The 24,603-nt window shown below is 46.6% G+C and overlaps 1 protein-coding gene across 4 annotated transcripts in view; it reads right to left on the bottom strand.

The window, feature by feature from the left end:
* The window catches only part of TRAF3 (TNF receptor associated factor 3), a 91,570-nt gene that overhangs the window by 40,702 nt on the left and 26,265 nt on the right, over nt 1–24,603 (bottom strand). For 3 of the 4 annotated variants that reach the window (XM_036239498.1, XM_016165988.2, XM_036239499.1), the window contains exon 2: nt 691–815. The gene's annotated coding sequence lies outside the window, so the exon portion shown is untranslated. Of the gene's footprint in view, nt 1–690; nt 816–1,392; nt 1,628–24,603 lie in introns of those variants that run through there. The other variant, XM_016165986.2, reaches the window with a different exon arrangement.

Genomic DNA, 24,603 nt, shown 5'->3' with positions numbered 1-24,603 from the left:
TGAAATTTTAAATAGCAGTTTTCTTGATACTTATGAATTTATCAAAAATAGCAATGAATTAAATCTCGCTTTGGATGCAAACATTTCAAACCCATTTTATATTCATTTTAATGTTCTAACATATTAAAGAGTTTTTAATTTAAAATATAAAATGCCACTCAATCACAAATTAGAGATTAAAACACAGGGTATTTTGTTTCTTTTCAAACTCCTGGAGAAAGACGGCTCAGGAGCAAGCCATTTATGTTCTGAAAAGGTGCTCTGCTAAAGGCAGCCCCCCACTCCCCCACCCCTGCGCCCCTGGCCCACTAATGGCGGCGGGCACCGTTCTTGGCAGGGGGCGCCACAGAGCTTTCCGAGGCTGGCCCAACAAGGCACAGGGACCACCACCCTTGGTTTCAAAGGCAGTAATCATTACTGGGCCCTGACAAAAATAATGACGTCCATTACTCTCAACACTTAATGCTGCTTTTAAGAAAATAAAAAATTAAAATGAGGTCACACACACCAAAATACGGTGCCACATATACAGAAGATATTCAAATATATCTGTTACAGATGAAATTGCTAAAACCCAAAATGACTAAGTTCAGGATGTTTTTGAATTTAATTATTATACTTTTATGCAAAGTCAACAAATAATAGCAAAAGAAAGAAATCTATTCGAGTCAAAATTTTCTGGGGACATACCTGTGCGTCATATGCTGAAAGAAGATGTAACTAAACTCGATCGAGGAGGAGGAGACTTCGGCACGGAAAGAAGCAGAGCAGAGTCGGCCTTATCCTTCTTCACACAAAGCAGTGGAGTCCCTGGCCTAGGAAGTAAGAATAACACTTGGTCAACTCACATCTGGAAATGTTTTAAAGCTTCTAAAAATAGAATTTCAAAACTGTAAGGTTTTTTAAATTTATTTTTATGTTTTGAATTTGTGGATTTGTTTTTCAATTAGTTGACGTCCAATATTTTTAATATTACATTCAGAAGTACGGCATAGTGGTTAGTTACGTAACTTACGAAGTGGTCCCCGCTAAGTCCAGCGCCCACCTGGCACCACACCTGGTTATCACAATACTACGGACCACACTCCCTGCGCTGTGCTTTACGTCCCATTACTATTTTGTAATTACTAATCTGTACTTCTTAGTCCCTTCGCCTTTTTCACACAGCCCCCCAACACCCCATCCATCTGGCAACCATCTATTTGTTCTCTGTATTTGTGAATGTTTCCATTTTGTTTATTTTGTTCTTTAGAGTCCACATATGAGTGAAATCATGCGGCATTTGTCTATCACTGTCTGACTTATTTAATTCCGCATAACACCCTCCACATCCATCCATGTTGTCGCAAATGGGGAGATTTCATTCTTTTTGCGGCCATTGTGTATACATACAAAGTGGATCTTCTTTCTCCACGTGTCTTGTGATGGGCACTTAGGTTGCTGCCATACACTGGCTACTGTAAACAGTCCTGCAATGAACACAGAGGTGCATCTGTTTGAAAATTCGTGTTTTGGCTTTGGATTAATACCCATGGAAATGCTAGGTCATAATGTAGTTTTATTTTAAATATTTTGAGGAACCTCCAAACTGTTTTCCATAGTGGCTGCACGAATTTGCAATCCCACCAACAGTGCACAAAGGTTCCCTTTTCTCCACATCCTCGCCAACACTTGTTTTTTGATTTATTGATAGCTATTCTGACAGGTGTGAGGTGATATCTCATTGTGGTTTTAATTTGCATTTCTCTGATGATTAATGACACTGAGCATTTTTAATATGCCTGCTTGCCATCTGCATGTCCTCGTTGGAGAAATGCCTATTCAGGCCCTCTGCTCATTTTTTAAATGAATTTTTTTGGTGTTGAGTTGTATGTTAACCCCTTATCAGATATATCATAGCAAATGTCTTCTCTCCCATTCGGTAGTTTCTTTTCGTTTTTTTTTTTTTGTTGTTTTTTTTTTTTTTTTTTTTTGATGGTTTCCTTTGCTACACAAAAACTTTTTAGTTTGATGTCGTCCCATTAATTAATTTTTCTTTTATTTTCCTTGCCCGAGGAGATACATCAGAAAAAAATATTAGCAAGGGCAATGTCAGAGAGTTTACTGCCTATGTTTTTTTCTAGGAGTGTTATGGTTTCAAGTCTTACATTTAAGTGTTTAATCCATTTTGAGTTTATTCATATATTTGGTATGTAAGAAGTTGGTACAGTTTCTTTTTCTTTTTTCTTTCTTTCTTTTTTTTTTTTTTTTTTTTTTGGCATATATCTATCTCGTTTTCCCAACACTGTTTATTGAATAGACTGTCTTTGGTCTACTAGATATTCTTACCGCCTTTGGCATAGATTAATTTACCATGCAGGCGTGAGTTTATTTCTGGGCTCTCTATTCTGTTCCATTAACCTATGTGTCTGTTTTTATGCCAGTACCATACTATTTTGATTACTATAAACTTGTAGCATAGTTTGATATTAGGTAGCATGATACCTTCAACTTTGTTCTTTCTCCAGATTGTTATAGCTATTCAGGGTCTTTTATGGTTCCATATAAATTTTAAGATTGTTCTAGTTCTGTGAAAAAATGCCATTGGTATTTTGATAGGGGTTGTATTAAATCTACAGATTGCTTTGGGTAGTACGGACATTTTAACAATGTTAATTCTTCATATTCATGAGCATGGTATATACTTCCATTTATTTGTACCTTCTTCAATCTCTTTCTTCAATAACATAATTTTAAGAACATAATTTCCTTCATTAAAATTTAATTTCCTTCATTAAAATTTCCTAGGTATTTTATTTTTTGATGCATTTTTAAATGGGATTGTTTCCTTAATTATCTGATAGTTATCTGTATAAAAATGAAACTGATTTCTGAATATTCATTTTGTATCTGCTACTTTACTAAATTCATTTATCAGTTCTAACAGTTTTTTTGGTGAAATCTTTAGGTTTCTCTACATGTAATATAATGTCATCTGCAAATAGTGACAGTTTTATGTCTTCCTTTCCAATCTGGATGACTTTTATTACTTTCTCTTGTCTGACTGCTGTGGCTAGGACTTCCAGTACTATGTTGAATAAAAGTAATGAAAATGGACAGCCTTGTCTTGTTGCTGACCACAAGAAAAATGCTTTTAGCTTCTTCTCATCGAGTACGATGTTAGCTGTAGATTTGTCACATATGGCCTTTATTCCCACTTCGCTGAGTCATTATCATAAATGGATGCTAGATTTTGTCAAATGCTTTTTCTGCATCTATTGGTATGATTGTATGATTTCTAGCCTTCGTTTTGTTTATGTGGTGCATCACATTACTTGATTTGCAGATATTACATCAACCTTGAATCCCTGGAATAAATTCCACTTTTTAATGTAGTGCTGAATTCAGTTTGTTAATATTTTGCTGAGGATTTTTGCATTTATGTTCATCAGGGATATCGGCCAAGAATTTTCTTTTCTTTTTTTAAAAATGTTTTCAACTGGTTTTAGAATCAGTGTAATGGTGGCCTTGTAAAATGAGCTTGGGAGCCTTCTCCCTTTTTGAATTTTTTGGAATAGTCTAAGAAGGATGGGTGTTAATTCTTCTTTGATCGTTTGGTAAAATTCACCTGTGAAGCCATCATTCCAGGACCTTTTTTGGGGTGAGTTTTTGGTTACAGATTCAATTTTTTTAGTAGTAACTGGTCTGATCAGATTTTGTTTCTTCTTGATTCAGTCTTGAAAGAGTATATGTTTGTAGGAATGTATCCATTCCTTCCAGATCGTCCAATTTGCTGGCATACAATTCATGGCACTTTCTTATAATTCTTCGTATTTCTGTGGCGTCAGTTGATACTTCTCTTTTATTTCTGATTTTATTTATTTGGGTCCTCTTTTTTTCAAGAAGATTCCTCGGTTAAAGGTTTATCAGTTTTGTTTAGCTTTTCGAAAAACCAGTGTCTGGTTTCATTAATCTTTTGTATATTTTTAAGGTCTGTCTCATTAATTTCCATTCTGATCTTTATTTCCTTCTTCTACTCATTTTGGGCTTTGTTTGTTGTTCTTTTTCTAGTTCCTTTAGGTATGAGGTTAGATTCTTTGAGATTTTTGTTTCTTGAGGTAGGCCTATATTGCTATGAATTTCCCTCTTAGAGCTGCTTTTGATATGTCCCATTGGTTCCCCCCCGGAGGGGGTCATTATATTTTCATTTTCATTTATCTCAAAATATCTATCTTCCTTGATCTGTTAACTCATTCATTGTTTAGTAGCATGTTATTTCGCCTCCACGTATTTGTGTATTTTTCAGTTATCTTGTAATTGATTTGTTTCATACTATTGTGGTCAAAGAAGATGCTTAATATGTTCAATGTTCCTAAATTTACTGAGACTTGTTTTGTTGCCTAACATGTTGTCTATCTTGGAAAATGTTTCATATTTGAAAAGAACATATATTCTGCCGCTTCGGGGTGAAATGCTCTAAAAATATCAATTAAGTCCGTCTATCTAATGTGTCATTTAAGGCAGCTGTTTCTTTGTTGATTTTCTATCTGGAAGATCCATTAATGTCAATGGGTGTTAAAGTCCCCTATCATGACTAAATTACTGTCGATCTCTCCCATTATATCTGATATTGGCTTTATGTATCTAGGTGCTTCTATGTAGGGCGCATTAATGTTTATGATGGTTATATCCTCTTCTGGGATAGATCCCTTTATCATTATGAAATGTCCTTCTCTCTTTTTATGTCTTTGTTTTAAGTCTATTTTGTCTGATATAAGTACTGCTACTCCAACTTTTTTTTTCATTTCTATTTGTATGAAATCTCTTTTTTCATCCCCTTACTTTCAGTCTGTGTATTTTAATCTGACATGGATCTCTTGGAGATGGCATATGTATGGGTCTTGTTTTCTTATCCACTCAGCTACCCTGTGTCTTTTGATTGGAGCATTTAATCCATTTACATTTAAAGTGATTATTAGCAGGTATGCTGAAATTGCTATTTTATTATCTATATTTATGTCCCATCCCTCTTTCTTCTTCTTCTTCTTAAAGAAGTCCCTCTAACATTTTTATAATTCTAGTTTGGTGGTAATGAACTGCTTTAGCTTTTTCTTGTCTGGGAAGCTCTTTCCCCTTCAATTTTAAATGATAACATTGCTGGGTAGAATAATCTTGGTTGTAGGTCCTGGCTCTTAATCACTTTGAATACTTCATGCCAATCCCTCTGGCCTGTAAATTTTCTGTTTGAGAAATAAGCTGACAGTCTGATGGGGGCTTCCTTGTAGGTAACTGCCTTTCTCTTGCTGTTTTTAAGATTCTCTCTTTGTATTTAATCTTTGGCATTTACTATGATGTGTGTTGGTGTAGGCCTCTTTGGGTTCATCTTGTTTGCATATCTATTCCCTTCGCCAGGGTAGGAAAGCTGTCAATCATTATTTCTTTAAATAGGTTCTCAATCCTTTCCTCCCGTTCTTCTCCTTCTGGAGTCCCTATGGTGAGAATGCTGTTACACCTGATGTTGTCCCGGAGGTCCCTTAAATGACATTTTTTTAAATTATGTTTTCTTTTTGCTGTTCTGACCAGGTGTTTTCTGCTACCTTGTCTTCCAAACTGCTGATTTTGATCCTATGCTTCATTTAATCTGTTGATTCCTTCTAGTGTATTCTTCATTTCAGATATTATATTCTTCAATTCTAACTGGGTTTTTTTTTTTTATGATGTCTATGTCCTTTTTTATGCTTACTATCTCTTTGTTGAAATTCTAAGTTCCTCGAGCATCCTTATAACCAGTGTTTTGAACTCTGTATCTGGTAGTTTTGTTTAGTGCTTTTTCTGGAGTTTTCTCCTGTTCTTTTATTAAGGACATGTTTGTCTCCTCATTTTGGCTGCCTCTCTGTATTTATTTCTATGAACTCTGTGGAGCTGTTATGTCTGTCTCCCAGTCTTGATAGGATGGCTTTATGCAACAGGTGTAGTGTGGAGCCTAGTGGCACACTCTCCGTGATCACCTGGGCTGGGTACTCCAGGAGTGTCCCTTGTGTGAGCTGTGTGTGCCCTCCTATTGTAGTTGAACCCTGACTGCTGTTGGCAGGTCAGTGTGTGGAATTCATTCTTAGGCTGACTGGCTGTGAGGACTGGCCACAACCACAGAGCATGAACTGTCCAGGAGCTGACCGCACAAAACAAGATTCGCCCCAGCAGGCTCTGGCGCCTGCCGAGACCACCCTTTGGGTGTGCTGCTTGTGGGGCTAAGCAGGTGGTGCTCTGTTGTGGTCTGAGGCTGGCCACTGGGTGTGCTGATTCTAAGGCCTCTTGAGAGCAGCTCTGGTGCAGGTCAAGGTCAGCTGCTGCTCATGACCAGCCTGGGGCTACCTAGTGGGAGCAGCAAAGTGATTCGAGGTTGGCAGCTGCTTCTGCTGGACCCAGAGGTGTGTGGGAGCGGCCATGCAGCGAACTGAAGCTGGCTGCCACCAGTACCTGGCGTGGGGAAGCTCAGCAAAAGGCACAGAGGGCCCCGAGGCCTGCCCCTGCCTGCCAGCTGCCCGTAAGGCTCAGCCACTGAAGAGTCTTGGGTGATACTCGAGTTGGGTGAGGTGGGGTCTCAGGGAGTTCCCAGGGTGGGGCAAGTGATGTTCATCAAGTTAATGCAGATTCAGATTTGGCACCAGTGGTGAGCCTGGGGCCACTCAACAAAAGGACACCGAGGCCAGCCACCACACACCTGGGGCCTACGGACCATTGAGAGTGTTTTAAGAATGACAGCAGTGTGGGCAGAAGTAGACTGCCTGCCACCAAAGAGCTCCTTCTATTCAAGCCTCCTTTAAAATTCCTTGGTGTGCAGTTCTGCTGATAGATAAATTCTGTCACTTTTATTGGCCTAGACGTTTTGATTTCACTTTCATTTTTAAAAGATATTTTTGCTGGGTACAGAATTCTAAACTAACAGTTCCTTTAGGTTCTTTAAAAGCGTCACTCTGTTGTCTTCTGGCTGGCACAAGTTCTGACCAGAAGCTGGCTATCAGCTTTGTTCCTCTGCAATGTGTCTTTTCTTCTTGCTGCTTTAACTTTTTTTCCTATTTATTACTGCTTTTTCAGCAATTGGATTATGTGGTACCTTGAAATGGTTTTCTTTGATTACTCTTTTGAGCTTTGTGATTTAAATTTTCATCAAATTTAGACATTTTAGCCATTATTTCTTCAAATATTGTTTCCATTCCTTCCTCCTCCTCTGAAATTCCAGTTATACATATTTTAGAACAGTTGATTTTGACTCCAAGGTCACTAGTGCTATTATTTTGTTCCGTTTTCTATATTCTTTCTGCTATATTTTGGATGGTTTCTATTGCTATGTCTTAAAGTTCACTGATCTTCTGTGGAGCTGACTCGTTATTAATCTCTCTACTGCATTTTCCACTTCATATATTACATTTTTTATATCTAGATGTTCTATTTCAGTCTTTCTTATTCAGCATGCTCGCTTTTCCTTTTTGTTCCTGAATATGTGAAACTTAACTTATAATAGTTATTTTAATATCTTTGTAGCTAATTCCATCATCTTTGTTATTTCTGGGTCTGTTGCTACCAATTTGTTTTCTTCTTGGTTAATATCACATTTTCCTGTCTTTTTTTGCATGCCTGGTCATTTTTATTAGGTGTCAGGAACTGAAATATTTTTATATGGTTGAATGCTGCGTGCTAGTGTATCCTTTTAGATAGAGTTGGGGCTTTGTCCTGGGACTGCAGTTAAGTTACTTGGAGAGTTGGGGCAGGTCCACAGCAGCATTTTAGTCTAAGGGCAAACTTAGCCTCACTACCTGAAACTACCCGGTGCCCTAAATGAAAAAGCTGCTCTGAATCCACCTTAACAAAGATTAAAAAACAAGCCTTAAAAGGGTCTAACTCAGGGGTCCCCAAACCCTGGGCCGCGGAGCGGTCCCAGTCAGTGGCCTGTTAGGAACCAGGCCACGCAGCAGGAGATGAGCAGCAGGCGAGCGAGGGAAGCTTCAGCTGTATTCTCAGCCGCTCCCGGGGCTGGCGGCACCGCCTCAGCTCATCAAGCACTAGATTCTCATAGGAGCACCGGTCCCTGGTGCCACAAAGACTGGGGACCGCTGGCTGACTGACGCCACCCTGGGCAGAGGAAACACAAACCACTCAGCCCAGCGTGAAGGCTACTCCTTTCTGGAGGCTGTTTTCCTGGCGTTGAGGCGCTTCCTCTCACGAGTACTCAGTCAAAGCCTTAAGGGGTCCCTCTGCAGATCTCTGAAGTTCTCTAAGTAGCTCCCTCCTCTCCCATACTTTGCCCCTCACATTCTAGCTGCCTTGTGCTCCCCAAACTCTGACCTCTGTTCTGTCACTTCACGGAGGCCTATGGGCTCTGGCTTCTCTCCCACTGCCCTGTAATGTGGAAACTGTCTCTAAACCACACCAGCAAATGACGGTCTGAGGGCCAAATATACCCTACTTCTGGTTTTTATAAATAAAGTTTTATTGCAACATATCTACACTCAGTCTTTTACATAGTGTGAAAGCAGACACAAACAAAGGCAGAGTTCAGTAGTTGTAATTTAGACCACATGATCTGCCCTACCCGGCCCTTGACAGAAAGAGTTTGCGGACCCCTGCTCTACAGAATAAGCTGGAACGATCGCAGGGTTCATATCACTTGCATCCTTTTATTTTAGGGAACACGGCACTAACTTCCTTGCTGACTGATGTCTGAAAACTGTTGCTTCATATACTTCATCTGGTTTTCAAGTTGTTCGAGATGAGAGTCAGGTTTTGGACTAGGTTGAGGTGAGTGAAGTACTTGCCTCAGATACAAATTTTAAGGGAGTGTCAAAAAATTTGTAATAGGGATAAAATCACAATGCAAAAAAATCCATAAGAAACAAAATATTAACATTTTAAGTAAAGACAGTACCAGTGGCAGTATCAGCTCAGCTGAGCTATAACAGAGCTAAAGTGAAAGGAAAAATCATTCCTGCTGACACCTTGTCTTTAAGTTTGATTTTTTTCATCATGGATTTTCTTTTCATCAAATTCATTTTTTTAAGCATTGCATTAAAATGTTATTAATCTCATTTACTGAATTTTCTGGTGCTCCCTTAAAGTTTCCAAGTGTCTGGGTCACCCCGCCCTCATCCCGGGGGAGCGTAAACCTAGTCCCAGTTATTGCAAGCTGGCGGAGGCAGAGGGCTCCGGAACAACTGCCTTGGAAAGCGGAATCACACTGTTACGTTTTAACTACCAGAGTTTACCAGAACTGGCAACCTAATGCTTTCTTTCTCAGAGATATCTTAGAACTAGAAAGGCTTCAAATGTGAAGCACGAGGCTCTAATTCTATTTGCAATGAACGGTCCTATATGTACATGTTCCCACTTTGTAGACAGAAAAGTACTAGAAGCACATGAAAAATCTCATATGTAATCACTAATAAGTATATGCCACGAAAACACTGTGACTGTAAAACAACACTATACAGCAGTTATGAATATTCAGGAGACATGAAGGTTATGAGGTATGCCAAAATAAGCCACGCAGCACCTGCTAGCAAGTCAAATTATTTGTTGGTCGAAGTACGTGCCCAGTCTCCAAACATAATAGTTCAATTCAAAGCAAACCAACCAAGCAACTTCCGTTCCCGATACTGCAGGACTGCCACCCTTCCGAAGTTAGCTGGCCCGTTCCCTAGGCATCCCCGGCTCCCGCCCTCTCTAGCAAGCGTGGTACCAAAGCGCTGGGCAAGCAAAAGGCGCCACCTCATGAGTGTGGAATGCCAGCTTCTGCTCGCACGCCAGTTTCCACAGTTTCCCTACACGGGCACTTCATTTTCTAAGGCACAGGTGCAGGAAAATGTTTTCAAATGGAATGACCAAAAGAAGGATTTTTCTTAATGAAAATTTTTATAGCATTAAGTTTGGTAGAAAAGTAAAGACTATGAAATTATTATAATTTTTTGAAAAAATAGTCCAGAACTGGTGAAACTCAAATGAATTTAACAATTAGATGCCAAAGTCACAAAGCATGCCCCACTTTCCTCCCCTATCTGTCCTTTTGACCTGGCTTTGGGCCTGAGTCTACCCCACCCAGCTCGGGTCAGCACCCCCAACCCCACAACAACCCTGCCTCCCGCACCGTGAGCTCGGCTTGCAAACTGCGTCCACCGTCCCCTCTTCTGGGTTTCCGCTCCGTCTCTCCCCTCCCTCCACTGTCCTGCCAAACTCTTCATCCTCGAGATGCCAATCAAGTATCCTGACATCTACTACTGGCACTAAACCCAGGTCTTCAGCAACCTGTAAGGCAGGGATCATGCTAGACCTATCTCTGTAGTCTCCCCAGCACCTAAAAAAGGTGCTGGGCACACCTGCCAGGCGCCTGCTTTCTGGGCAGCTAAACTCCTCTGAGCATCTTCCCACAAGCCTTCACTCCCCAGCAGAGTGAGCCCCTCCGACCCTGGTCTACACCACAAGGTCAACCCACCATGACCCCCACGAGCCCATCCTGGCCTTACTCCCTCTCATCTCTGCCACCTGACACTGAGCTTCCTGAAGACAGAAACACGTCTTTTTCAGGTTTGTATCCTCGGCGCTTAGAGAGTGCCCATCGCACGGTCAGCATTCAATGCATATTAGTCAGAGTTACTACCAACTTATTCCTGTAGTTACTTGTTTACTCCTTGTAATTCTATAAATATGTTTCTCCTCCCTGCCCCCTCCGTCACAGAGATGAGGAAACCGGAGCACAGACTCAGCAGCGGCTCAGCCTCACACAGTGCCACCGGCGGTGGTCGGCCTCTCAAACCCACCGCTCTTAACAACTACACGTCTGCACCAGCAAAGGCACACGCGTGACTTACGATGTCACGAGAGCCAGTATAGATTTACGCCGGAAGACTGGATTTGGCATTCTCACTCTCAGATGACCTTTGAAAGGTTATCTGATGGTCCAGATCTCTCCTTGGGCTGCTGGAACCAAAATAATGACACCCAGCAGTTAGCCTACAGTCAGAGTCGCCGGGACTGAAACCTGGGTTTCGAGGACTAGTGTCCCCTCCCTCCATGGCGACATGGCCACGGTATTCTCAACGGCTCTGATGCCTGTCAATTCAAATCCTGGGCAACTATCTAATTCCTTATCGAGAAGCGGAACACATACCTCGAAATTCCAGAAACATCGGTAACACCTGACGGATGCGCCTGTCCCTTCCCAAAACCAAGCACCTTTTCTCACTGTGCTGGACTTCGGCACTGCTGTTCCCAGACTCTCTTTATTCCCTCCCTGTTCCCGTAGGACTAATCTGACTCAAGGGAGACAGTGAGATCTGGGCGAGGCCAAAATGGAATTTTCACATCACTTAAACAATAACTTGCTTAGTTTCTAGCTACTTTAATATGAGAATTGACCAGAATTATTTAGCGTACTTTTGAAAAGCATCACTCAAATGGATTTACTAGGAAGAAGGAAAAGAGCTGGGTGAGAGTGAAGTGACCACCCCGTGGCGCGGGGTCACAGTTCGCACTATTCTTGGGTGAAGAAACCATGTTTCTTTCGGAACCGTAATGCAAGGGTAAGTCTGGTTTTGTTTCTGGCCCTGGGGCGAGTTTCTGACGTCTCACTCACCGGACATCACGAACGCACATCCATTCCCATGGGACACTTAGTTTCGTCCTAAACTGTGAACTGTCAGACACTCTACCGATCAGTAAGGTCATCCTGAAAATTTCAGCTACCTAGGGTAATACTGCTAGGCTCTCTCTGAATTTAATATTCTTCATGCTACATAAATGCCCTAGAGTAAATCTATTTCTTTATTAAATGTGACCCCGGTGCTAAAACCGCTCGAGCGACCAGTACGAAGCTCCCTACACGGCGCCCTAGTGACCATGCTGTTCTAACTTACAGCTGCGTGAAGCGTGAGACCTTTCCAGGTCACCCTGAAACGCGCAGCTAATCAGCCTACCACATGAACTCTATTCTGCAATGCTGGCTTTTGCTTAATACAGTTATGATTCACTGCAGTTTACTCGGTGAATTTAAAGAGATTTGTTATGCAACATCAAATCTCCTAGGTTTTCCCCAAAATTAATCAATATTTTGAACATAAAATGTTCTACTGTCAACACTTTTTACATGAATAAAATGGCCACATTAATATAGTTTTCTACTGGAATAATATGAAAATAAATCCTCTTTACGTGCTAGAGCAGCGCCGGCAGCGCCCCCAGGACGGGCTCGCAGCCGGGAGTGCCCAGACGGGCAGGGCACGCGCGCCGGCCCTCCCGTGCTTGGCGACACACCCTGCGCACAGCCCCTGGCTCAGTGCCAGCGGGGCCACGGCAGCTGGGACCAAAGCTCGGCTGGTCTGACCGCAGGGGCCGCCTCTGTCCACTCTCACAGGTGCCCGATAAATGTTTTCGAGTGACAGCAGTCTTCCCCCCACCTGGTACCTGTCGTGAGGAAAATGAAAGAGAATTTCCTATAAATTAAAATATCGACAGTCCCGGGGCAGGTTTTACTAGTTTCTCAACATGACCTCACTGTCCTCAAAAACCTCCATACTCAGAAGGATCCATTCAAATTCGCTAACCCTCGCTTACTTGAAAAAGAACTTGGGGGAAAGGCAGAACGAGGAAGGACCCACCGAGGACACAAAAAGTCATCTAATCTTAGTTTTTCCCTACTCCTTGTAGGAGGGAGGAAACAGAAGCATTCAATAATGAGAAAAGGGGCTCCTGGTTGAATCGGAAAACACCTGAAATCTCGGCGACGGCCCTGTCAAGGCAGCGGCTGACGCAGCCCGTCGCAGCCCCTCAGAGGAAGACCAGAGTCCACGCGCTCGTGCGCCGAGGCGGGGCAGGCACCCGGCTACGAGGGGACGGAGAGGCGCCCCGCCCGAGAGACGACGGCTACAGGGCAGGGGCCACAGCACGAGCGCGCGCGCACGTGGGCGACGTGAAAGGCACCGCGGGGACGCCCGTGGTGACCCCGCCACTGACCCCGCTCACGGGGGTGCAGGGAAGGCCTCCCTGAGATGGTTGAGCCATAATCTGAAGCATCAGCAGACGTTAATTACTCCTGTAATGTTCAGATTTTAAAATTATAAACATAGGTAAATGCAGTAAGAAAAATCAAGAGTTTAAAAAGTGGCTCAGCACTGAACATCAGTACAATATCTCGTTTTATAGGTTATATAGGGAAAAACAATCCCGTTATAATTCTAGGGTACTGAACTTTCTGCTGTACTTCTGCTTGGTATTAATTAGTATATAAATATACACACACGACTACACATCAAGCACAAGGATATAAGCATATATGTTAATGTATGTATATATAAAATAAATATAATAAAGTATCATGTTGATAAACACTAACTGAACCTGTGGGTTGATGGCCAGAAGTTAGAAAACTATTTGTTAGAAAGAAAATTTCCTTCTCACACTTTGCCATGCAAAAAACCAAACCTCTGAAGCTCACTTCCAGGCATAAATTACATTTTTCAAAAATATCTGTATTAAAAGTGATACAAGAGCTGTTTTCAACAACTCAGAATAGATGTCTTGCTCTGAATTAATATTATAATCAGAGTTTTTAGATGAGTAAATGCAACGAGGGAAACACATTTTTCACAAGACTTGCAGCTGCAGGAAAGCGCCCGCCTCCCGTCAGACCTGCCGCAGGCAGCAGAGGGGAGGCAGGCGCCAGGAGCTGGGGGTCCCAGTCACGGCCGAGGCCAAGGAAGACTCCTGCGCTCTGGGCACCGGGCCCGGGCTCAGGGTCGGAAGAGGGCCGTCCCGAGAAAGCCAGCAGGCAGCCTCGGCCAGAGGAGGGTGGGGCAGGAGCCCACTGCCCTGGGCCCTGGGCTCCCACCCTCTCCTCTGTGCTGGGGCGGTGGGGGGGACTGGGCTCCCGTGAAACGCAGGGCTGGGGCCAGGGACTGAACGGGGCCACTTCTCAAGGTTTTTAACATGTCGCGACCTGTCTTTGATAGTCCCGACTATTGAAGAGGCAGCCCCTGGTGCTTGGGAAACCCAAGCCCCATCTTACCCCTTTCTCACCTCCATTGGCTGCACTGAGGGAGTTTCAATGGGCTAGTGGAGTCACTCGGAAAACAGAAGTCACCTCGCTAGGTCCAAGTCCGATGGCTGAGCACGAGTCGACAGGGAAGAATGCAAAAGGGGAGTTTATTCCAATCCGGGGGTCTGAAGACCTTGCATAATATCCTAACTAATGAATCTGCCTATGAAGTGCCATTGTGCAACAGATGCAGAACTTATCCGTGTAAAAATCTGTCATTTTTAACTGACTATCATCTTTTGGACAAGTCGAGATACTGTCCTCCTTCAGTTAATCTTCATGCTTCTGAGCCAAAGAACAATTTTGATGAGATTATACCGCTGAGTTTAGTTTTAGTTTACCACATGCTTCTAAGACCAGTGCCGATTCACTCACCATAAATCAGTGAACATCCCTCCATCTGGACCCGAACGGTGTGAGCAGTCGAGGAAAGCATAGGTTTTCCCGTTGGGGTTGTATCTCACCTACACTAGCCGGGGAACGCCGGGCCTGTGCTGTGTGCTGAAGCACTTCAGAGACCTGATGAAGTTGACTCTCAGGGCTTCTAGGTCACAGGATTCTTCATATCAAGATTAGTCAGTGTCCTCAAGATCTAAAAGCAGAACTCTCTCCACCTGAAAGGTTCCTTCTAAGACTCCTTCGATGGGCTCTCACGTGAGAAAGGCAACGCCGCCCCCTCGCGCCTGCGTGTAACAGGCCGAAGGGTCGCTGCCACACTGCATCCCTGTCCCGTCCTCGCTGGCCTGAGCCTCCCCACGCCTTACCACCACCTGCCTATCAAGCAACGGGATCCGGGTGCGAGCGGACAGCCCACTGCCCTACTCCCCCCGTGTCATCGCTGCCCGCCACCCCCAAATCTACGGCCGCTCTCGCTTTTCAGAGCTCCAAAGTTATTCAGCCACTTACTGGCCTCCTGTGACTTCTAAGCTGAGATCCAACCATGGGAAATGTGCTTCTTGCTCCCAGGGAGCCTTCAGCATGGGGGGGCTGCCTGGGCTAAGCGCTGTGAGAATGGCCATTTAACTGCCCAGGATCCTGAACAGGAGACAGGCAGGACCAAAGACCCACAGGTGGCACAGATGTCACCCAGGCCAGGAGCAGGCCGACCACGGCCCGCAGTTTTGTAACCAGTTACACTGGGACGCGGCTGCACTCCCTGGGTATGTACCATCTGCCACAGCGGAGACGCAGGATGGGCCCGCAAAGCACTTCCTATCTGGCCTTTTATAGAAAAAGTGTGCTGACCCCTGGTCCAGGCTGTCAGCAGCCCCTGCCTCTCTGGGCCATGTTGCTTCTGCCCACGATGTGAACATCTGTGCGTGCGTGTGTGCGTGCGTGCGTGGCTATGGCACGCACACACCGTGGGAGGGCACACAGGAGCACGAGCACATGGACGTACGGTGGCGAATGCAAAAGCTCGTCATGCACTTGAATTTGCCTGCTGCTCACCAAACGCCCTTGAGTTTCCCTCTTGTGACAGGGAGACCTGCCCAAAGATGTGCTTCCTACTTACAGCACGGTCTCTGTCCCCCAGCCCCCTCCATGAAAACAAGTCTAAAGCCCCCCTCTCATCAAAGACCCAGCAGGAACTCCCACGCACATGACACACGCTTCGAACCCAACTTCACCTGTCAGGTTATCTATCACCTTTGCTCTTCAATTTGAATTCACACACTCAACGAACATGGCCCGAGTGCCCTCTAGGTCCAAGACTTATGGCACCATGTACAGTAACCGTGCACTTTCGTTTTTGTCTGTTGGGTAAATTAGGTTAAAGGTCTGACGACCGTTGAGGGTGATGAATGCTCTGGATGCACAATTGGAACACGCTAAAAGCCACCAAATTGTACACGGTAACAGGGTGGAGTTTATGACCCACAAATTATCTTTAAAAGCTGTTAAAAATTCTTAAGGTTAATTATCCAAAAAGCCACTAATTTCTTATGCTTTTCATTCATCTCTACATCTAATGAAACAACACACCTACTACTGGTGAATGAAAATGCTAAGGATCCCAGCGACTGGGCTTCACTACGGATTGTTCCTGAATGCAGTGGCGTGAATCTCCGCTGGTCACGTCCACGGCTTCTGCGGGTTGGGACCTGGACAGAAGGCAGTGCCGACGGCACGCAGCTGCCCCAGGGTGCCTGGGGGCTCAGCCAGAACGCGAGGCAAGTGGCAAGCCAGGGTCGCCCAATGGGCCACTCGCTCGCAAGCCGGCCGGCTGCTGACTGGGCTGCTTGAGGGCCTCGCCCTGTCTCTTCCCGCAGGAGCCGGCTGGGCCTCTTCACAGCACAGCAGCTTGTTCTTCCCAGAGCAAGGACCCTAAAAGAGAAGCCAGGCAAAAACTGGACCCTTTTAAAGCCCTAGCTTGGAAGTCATTTGTAGTATCACCTGTGCTGTACAATGGGGTGAGGCAGGTCACAAATCTGACCCAGGTTCACAGGGAAGGGAGATATCACTGAGGCCACTGAGGAAAACGCAACGTCACCCTAAGTATGTTCTACGATAAAACCTCCAAATTCCAGGTTCAGTGGCATCTGGCTAAAAATCAGTTTGTCTTCTGAGTCTTGTGAGCCGAATCTCTTATTACCTGTAATAAGCCGTAACTTGGAAGCTGCACCTAATAATATAGTACTACGTTGTTTTGCCTTAGAAGATACAGTATTGTGCCCTTATCTGACAGGTGACTCAGGTTCACACTGCCCGCCACACCCCCCACCAGGACCAGGCGGCCCTCGGCTTCCGCGGAAACACCACAGATAGGCAGATGGCAGCTCTGTGCACAGGGCACTGCTCTCCCATCGCCACTCCAGAGGGGCCGAGGGCGCGCTCTTGCCCACCCTGGAAGTCTCCAGCATGCTGAGAACAAGTTCAATGAATGAAAGAAGAAGGAAGGAAGGGAAGACAGGAATTTCCTAAATTACCAATGAGAGAGCTGTATTCCTGTTATTACAACATGCGGCTTTGTGGTCACAGGAAAGCAAACACTATCATGGAACACGACCCCTAGAAGACTCTGGGCGTGGCCTGACCTGCTCTGGAACCCTCACCCAGCGCACAACTTCTTTGGGCCTCAGTATCCTCATCTGCAAAATAAAGGGACTGAATTTGAATTTGATAAAGATTCTTGACTGAGGCCTGTCCGTGAGCCACAGAATATGCCCACTGGTGTGAGCCTGAGAGAACTCTGCCTTCAAGTTTAAAGTTCAAACTGTGTCCTCTGAATGTTTACTAACAAGGAGACTGGACTCTGCACAAGTAGGAAATGTTCCCCAAAGCTGGCCAGGGCCTCTTAGGACCTACTGCCTTAGCGGCCACCGCCATCCCCAGGGCTGCCTCAGACCTCGGTCCCCAAGGCAGCCGGACTGTCTAGAGGCCTTTGACAAAATATTAACAGATATTTCAGTCTCATGCAGTTAAGATATCGATATAGTTTAAGTGCACAGGGGAATTGGTTTGCAAAGAAACTATGCCACACACATTTCTAACAAATGGTGCGATCCTTTGATAGTGAAGATCTAGGCCTTCGTTTGTTATTCTCACAAGCTAGCCCTTGAACGTGGGTCTTTCTAACTTGGGCCTCCCCCTCCCAAACCACCCACCGTGACCAGGAGCGGACAGCAAGGCTGCCTCCCAGGGGTCAGGCGCCCTTACAGCCCCAGGGTGTGCTCCTGGCAAAGGGCCCTTCACGGGGACAGGAAGCTGCCACAGTGCCTTGGCGATGTCGAGGACTGACTGCTGGCCCATCCTACCCCGCCCACAGGCTCAGGCATTGGGCTCTTGTACACACAGGCTAGTTCCCCAACCGGAAGTGGAAACCACCTCTCAACCACAGTCTGTTACCAGGAACCAAGAGACCAAGGCAGATCCTGTCACCAGAGAAAGAACAGTGCTGAGTGGACAAGTCTGGTACCCGAGGGGACAGGACGTGCCGCGCACGGGCAGCTGGATTTGCTCACACTAGTCGCAAATAGCGCTCTTGGCTGGAACACCTCACTTAACACCCAGGAGGTTCAGACCCATTCATAAGCTTTTCTCAATGCATGCAGTTGCCATGGCAACCCTGGCATTATATTTCCCGGCATTGGACATATATAAATTACCACCCATAATGCATTAAATACAGTGTGGGGCCACCACTTACAGCAAAATGGATGTGAACTCTGCCTCTCAGGCCCCCTCTCAGACGAACACAGAAGGGCAGCTGGAGGCAGGACACACTCCCCTCTCGGCAGCGCTGCGCACACCCGAAAACGCGCCTCCGAAGGCAAATAAGAACTGAGGAAATCAGACTTCATCGTCCACGGCCCCACGGTTGAGATTTTGTAAAACAAAATGTTCCATGCCAGACTAATGAAACTGTCACTGCCTAAGGCAAAGAAATAAACGTTTACACACATATCTACATCTCTGGAATTTGACCATGGTTAGCAAGTCAAAGAAAAAGCCGATCTCTTTACAGAACATCGTCAATAATTTATTTAGAAGGCATGTGTCAACACTAAACAAAATAACTGTTTAAATGTCCAAACCATCCTTAACAAGAAACCAAAGTTTTATTTCTGAGGCTCAGAAGAGACTGGCTCCGTCACAATTCCTCACCTTCACTCAGGTTATTCACAAACACCAACACCGCGTACTGTGCGTGCTGCTTCCAAGCCCCTCGCCTGCTCACACCCACCATGTGAACACAGAAGAGAGCCTGGAATTCCCGTGCAGGGGCGGCGAAGGCGTCCGCGGGCCGCACTCCCGGGGAGCCGGCCGCATCCTCACTTATCAGAGCCGCTGCAGGCCGCGCAGCGCACCGCGGTCCGGTCCGAGAACCCTCCGTCCTCACCACGCGCGGCTAAGTCCCGGGGAGCGCCGCCTCCGTCGCTGCCTCCGTCAGACTGCAGGCCGTCCGCGCTGCGAAGGGGCGCCAGAGCCCTCGGCACCGGCCGTTTGCATATTAACAGGGACTGTGGCAACCCCTGCATTGCAGTCTTTCCGAGAGCTCCCAGCCTCGGGAGCCAGGGCGCGGGAGAGAGCCTCCTTGGCACAGGAAGCTCGCTGCCTTCTGGATCAGGGATTCTGTCAGGTCCTTTACACAGATGCTGCGAACGCCTGGGGGAGGGGGCACTGCTAGATTTCCGACCTGCTCCCTGAAGGCTGACCGGTTTGCGGTTTCTGCTGGAGGCTGGCCTTACGGAGCATCGTGCCAGGTGAGGACGCTGAACTGAATGAAAGGCGCGCGATGACACACCCGGCTCCAGTGTCAGGGCTCCCTGTGACAATCCTCACGCCTGCCGCTCAGCCAGCCGCGAGAACGCCAGCGCGGCGAGCACCGCCGGCGCCTCCGCGGGCAGCGACCACCCTGACCCCCCGCTACCTCCACGGCATCGTAAAAGCCATGATGTGGTCAGAGCTCTTGAAACAGTAAACCACTGGCCGATTCAGAAAAAAAGGAGAAACCAAAGTCAGAAAAAGGGACCTAAAATAGCAGCATGCTCACTAAGTGACCTGCGGTTGTCGTCCGTTCCTCCAACCCAGTCGGTGCGCAGGAACCGCACGCGGTGTGACAGGGCACGGGCGAGGCAGGCCTCGTGTCCCCAGGGTTACGGGGCCTCGGGTGGGGAAGACGAACGGGGCAGGTCGCTCCCAGCAGGAGGAGGGCCGGCAGGCCACGGAGGCGGAACTGCAGCTGCTGGAGACCAGGGGGGGCTCTGTGCGGGACAGGCGTTCGGCAGGAGCCCGGGCCTGAGCACTCGGCGGGGCAAGGGAGAGAAGAGGGCAGGGCAGCCTCGCAACGGTGCGCCCGCTCCTCGCCACGCACCGGGGGGTCCCCAGCATGTGCGCGGCTCGGCTCTGAAGCCTGAGCGGGCACTGCCATCACCGCCGCTGACAGCTGGCAGACACCCGAGCGCCGGGTACCTGAGGCCACACCCGCTCACGGCACATGCTGCCCAGGCGGAGGTGGCAGACTCTGGACCGAGCAGAGCGGCTCTGTGCCACGTGACACCACTGCCCTGCCCCCCGTAAGTAAGAGCTGTCCTTCAATGGTGGTGACCACCTCCCGGCGGGGACTGTAGGCTAAGTGGCCTCTGTTCAGACCTGTGTGTTTGACCCCATACTTAGCGCCCAGTCTGTCACTGGGCAGGTGCTCGGCAGAGGAGCGGGCGAATGAGCAACCGAGTTCAGGAGGGCACTGGTGGCTTCCTTGGCCTGTGGGCACGAAGCCGCCGCTGGCTCTGGGAACCCTCGGCTCTGCCGCCCCTCCATTTACCTCGCCCCTTCCCAGCTCAGGCTCCGGACCCTCTCCTCGCCCCGTCTTCACCGACACCCTTCCCACCCCAGCAGCAAGGCCGCTCCTCCGGGCTCGGCATCCTGGGCAGTCACCACACTCCTGGAAGGGACAGCCCTGCGTCTGACCCCACCGAGGCCCGTGCGGCTGGCACGTTTGTACCTGCAGCACATAAAGCAGCGCCCCGAAGGTCAGCCGCCACCGCCCCCACACAGAATCGCCTGGCCCTCTGGCAGGGGTCTGACAGCCCAGGAGACTGAAGCCCAGAGAAAGCCAGTCCAGGTGGGAGAGCCAAAACTCAAACCTAGGCCCAGGCTACGCAGGCCACACCCTACCCACCCACTACAGGTCACTGACGCCAGCCCGAAAGGAGGACACTCCCCCGGGGGCTTCACTCGTGGGAACAGGTGGATCAGATTTACGGAAATACGGCCGATTTCCAACCCCGGTCTCTCCCCAAAAGTGAGATGTGACTAAATGGACATTTTAGACCAAACCAGCTGCACCTCGGGTAAATTTCGGACTGACTGGATAATCTCGCAGCACGAGGCGGAGGATCAGAGCAGGAGGCAGACAGAGGCAGCGTGAGATTTCTTTTCGCCATCACTGCTTCGCAGACTCACTGGAGTGGCTGCGCAGTCTCGGAGGGACTCCATCAAATGCCTGGGGCACATAAAGGCCAGCGCACCTCCACACGCTGCCTTTCAAGTCGGGGATCAAGGCCAGTTCTCTGAGGCAGTCTCACCCCCGCCGGGCCCAGACAGCTGCAGTGTGGTAACTCCACTGTCCCCTATGACCTGTCAGAGGCCTTGGGCCAGGCCTGGGAGCCGACATCCTGTGCTTGGGCTGTGGGCTTTCCCAGGAGAGTCCGGGGGAGCCGGCAGGGGTCCTGCCTCAGGACTCTCATGCCTTCCAGAAGAGACACCACCTGGAGAGGTGGAGTCAACAGCTGGCCAGGGGCTGAGACGACCCTGCCTGCCCCAGCAATGAGGACTTAGTGTCGTGCTCACTGGCGGAGAGAAGCCAAGGGGGTGGTCCGAGAGAAACAGGGGTGGGGGGCTCAGGGGACTCCAGGGGGCCTCTAGGGCCAGTAGCGGAAGGTCGGAGGAGGGGGTGATGAGAAGGAGCCCACTATAGGACCGCTCAAACCACCTTCCAGGTCAACCTTCTGCAAACCAAGGGCAGGGAGCACGTTCCGCGCACTGGAGCCGGGTCCCCACTCGCCTGTGGGGTGGCTTCCTACAGGCTCCACGCCAGACTAGGAAGCGGTGAGGCTCTAACAGGAGAAGTCACTTTCTGAGTGCACGTGCTGCGTGGCTGTCAGCTGTCTGGTGCTCTGGGCTTGGCACCACCTGGCGAGGGCAGGGCCTGGTCTGCCCACATCCTGCTGCCTCCCGGCCCAGGGCGCGGGGCGGAGCGGAAGGGGCGCTCTGCCTCTGACGCCGACTCCCGCCACCCGCCGCTCGCCCTTCCGGGATCTGGGTTTCTAGTCTATAAGAAAGGCTTATCCTAGAAACCCCACTTTTTTAACTGATATGATGCAGGTGAAAGGTTCCCCAAAGTATATACACTTCTCAAAATGTACGGCACAAGGGTTACAAAATACAGCCTGTGTCCACAAAGCACTCCAAGCTCGACTCAGCTGAAGGACTCTCACCATTAACTGCAATGACCATGGCAGGATCTGCTCCTTAATTAAACAGCAGTAATAAAATTCATAATCTAACTCGGGCAATTAGCTATGAGTGTTAATGCACATTTACATGAATTTGATACAAATTATGGAAACATCCCTGTAGGTCTCATTTGCACACTTAACAAAATGCTCAAGAGTATCACTACTCTCTTAAAGTGTTTATTACTTCAAAAATAAGCAACCCAGTTACCAAAATTACCATGAAAAAAAGCCGGAGGTGTGGTATACTGCCTGAAGGGAATGTATAAACAAATCATTCAGAGTCACTAACACCTATTTCTGAGGCCAAAGAACAAAGGGTATCACCAAGAAGAGAGATGAAAGTGAGAAAAATATAAAATACAGACAAGATTTAGTTGGCTTAGATACAGAACAGAATCATCTGCCAAAATTCTAACAGAATACTTATTTGAGGAGACCCTGTGATGACCATCAGATGTGATCTGGTCTCAGGAAAGAAGGACATTGTAACTGGCTCCTGCTCCAGGCATCAGGGGGTCCAGGGGCTTCCAGCATGAAACGGGAGTTACCGGGTCACAAACAAAGGTCACCGAAGCCCCAGTCACAAGTAGCAGAGCCTCTTCACACACACATCGGAATCTCAACAGTAGGCCGAAGGAGCACCAAAAGCCAATGCGGCCCCTGCAGTGCACGCCCAATGGAAACGAAACCAGTGCCCACGAGCACTCGTACGTGGCTGTGCCCAGCAGCTCTACTCGGGACAGCCGAGAGGGCCAATGACCCCACGTCTGTCAACGGACTACTGAACACAAGGTGGCACGTCCCCACGGCGAAATGGCACGTGGCAACAGAAAGGAATGGCCTCCGACACAGCCTGCGACGTGGACGAATCTTGGAAACATACGCCACGTGAACAAAGCCACACACAAAAGGCCCCATATTATACATGAAGTGTCCGAAACAGGCAATGGTTGCGCAACTGTGAATAGACTAAAAACCACTGACTTGTATGCACAAAACAGGTGAGTTGTGTGGTATGTGACCATCTTGACAGTTATGTTTTTTAACGCTGACACAATCAAGCCAAAGGCCAAACATCTGATAGTCAACGGGACTTCCTGAGATGGAGCTCACTATCGCAAAGAAACAAACAAAAAAGGAAAATTATGCCCCAAAATATGCATTATTTTGGGGGTACACCTTCCAAATAATTTTAAATAAGCTACTCACTATTCAAAATAACATAACTGCTTTGGGTAACTTCCCCCCACCCCCAAATCTCAGGGGTCAACAATTTTTTAATAAAAAAAACTAATTTTAACTTTATCATAAAATATAAATTACATACATATACAGATGTAGCATTTTAAACATGTGAGGCGGTATCACTAGAGAAACTATTAACCCATCACCACTAAAAAGTGCTCGTTTACATGGTTCTTACTATGAAATAAGAATGCTGAGGTTTCTAAGACCCAGAAATATTTACAAGACTTGAAGTCAATACAGTCCAAGAAAACACATTCATTAACTGAACATAAAACTCTTAGAAACAAAAATAAGCCTATGTATAAAACTCACTGATTTCTAGAAAGACTACACCCTCTAACTCTAACAAAAGGGCTCTGAGCTCCTTCCCACTGCCGTCTGTCCATCTCAAGGCTTTCAACAATCCAGCTGACAGAGAGCAAAGTGGTAACCTAAGCATAATTCTGTAATTGGCTGAAACCGTCATTACAATGTGTTTCTGTTTTCCGCAGGAAGAGAATCATGTCTACTCACAATTCACAATGAGTCAACCAGTGTGTAAAATATTTTACATAATGGGAAAATTTATTGTGACCCAAAAGTTCAGTGTGTTCTCATTAAGTTACCAGAAATTACAGATATGAAGATACTTCTGTTAACTTAACCAAAATCAAGAAAAGAAACCACTTTAGATATGCACACATTTTCAGTCTGGTAGGTCTGATTGGTTTTATGCTACTGTATTTCAAATTACTCAGATTGGTAAATTCATAGTGTAAATACTGCATAAAGAAAATCTGCATATTGACAACACAGGTAATTTTAAATTGGTTTTGACACTGCCATCACTCACTACTATGTATGGCTAAGCAACGTCGATGCAGAGACGGCTTCGGTTTTTGTAAACACTGTCCCTGTGGTGAAGTGGTTTTTCCAAAATTATGATACCATCTAAAGTGTTAATGGAGCCTTCCCGGTGTGCCTCACTGTGAATTAAAACTTCTGTGGAAAATCTTTAAGTGGTGTATCCATTTAACATTTTCCCATGTTACATTCAGTGTTTTGAAAAAAAAATAATCTCAGTGAAAGAAAATGTTTAAGCAATTAAACATATAAAACGTTTCTAGTATGACCTTTTAAAAAAGCCTTCTATACTATACCGTAATACTCTGTAATACTCTAAAGGCCACACTTGGAAACTTACATGTTTTTATATGCAATACAGATGCAAACATTTAAACTATGTAATCTATCTAATCTATTGATACACATACACACTTAAGAAATCAAACATTTCCAATTCCATAAACATAGTACATCTGTAGCAAAGATAACACCACCACCAGATATGCTTTA

The sequence above is a fragment of the Rousettus aegyptiacus genome, unplaced genomic scaffold (assembly GCF_014176215.1).
Source record: "Rousettus aegyptiacus isolate mRouAeg1 unplaced genomic scaffold, mRouAeg1.p scaffold_m13_p_3, whole genome shotgun sequence".
Taxonomy (NCBI): domain Eukaryota; kingdom Metazoa; phylum Chordata; class Mammalia; order Chiroptera; family Pteropodidae; genus Rousettus; species Rousettus aegyptiacus.
The sequence above is the reverse complement of the archived record's forward strand: the minus strand, read 5'-3'. Positions and strand labels throughout refer to the sequence as shown.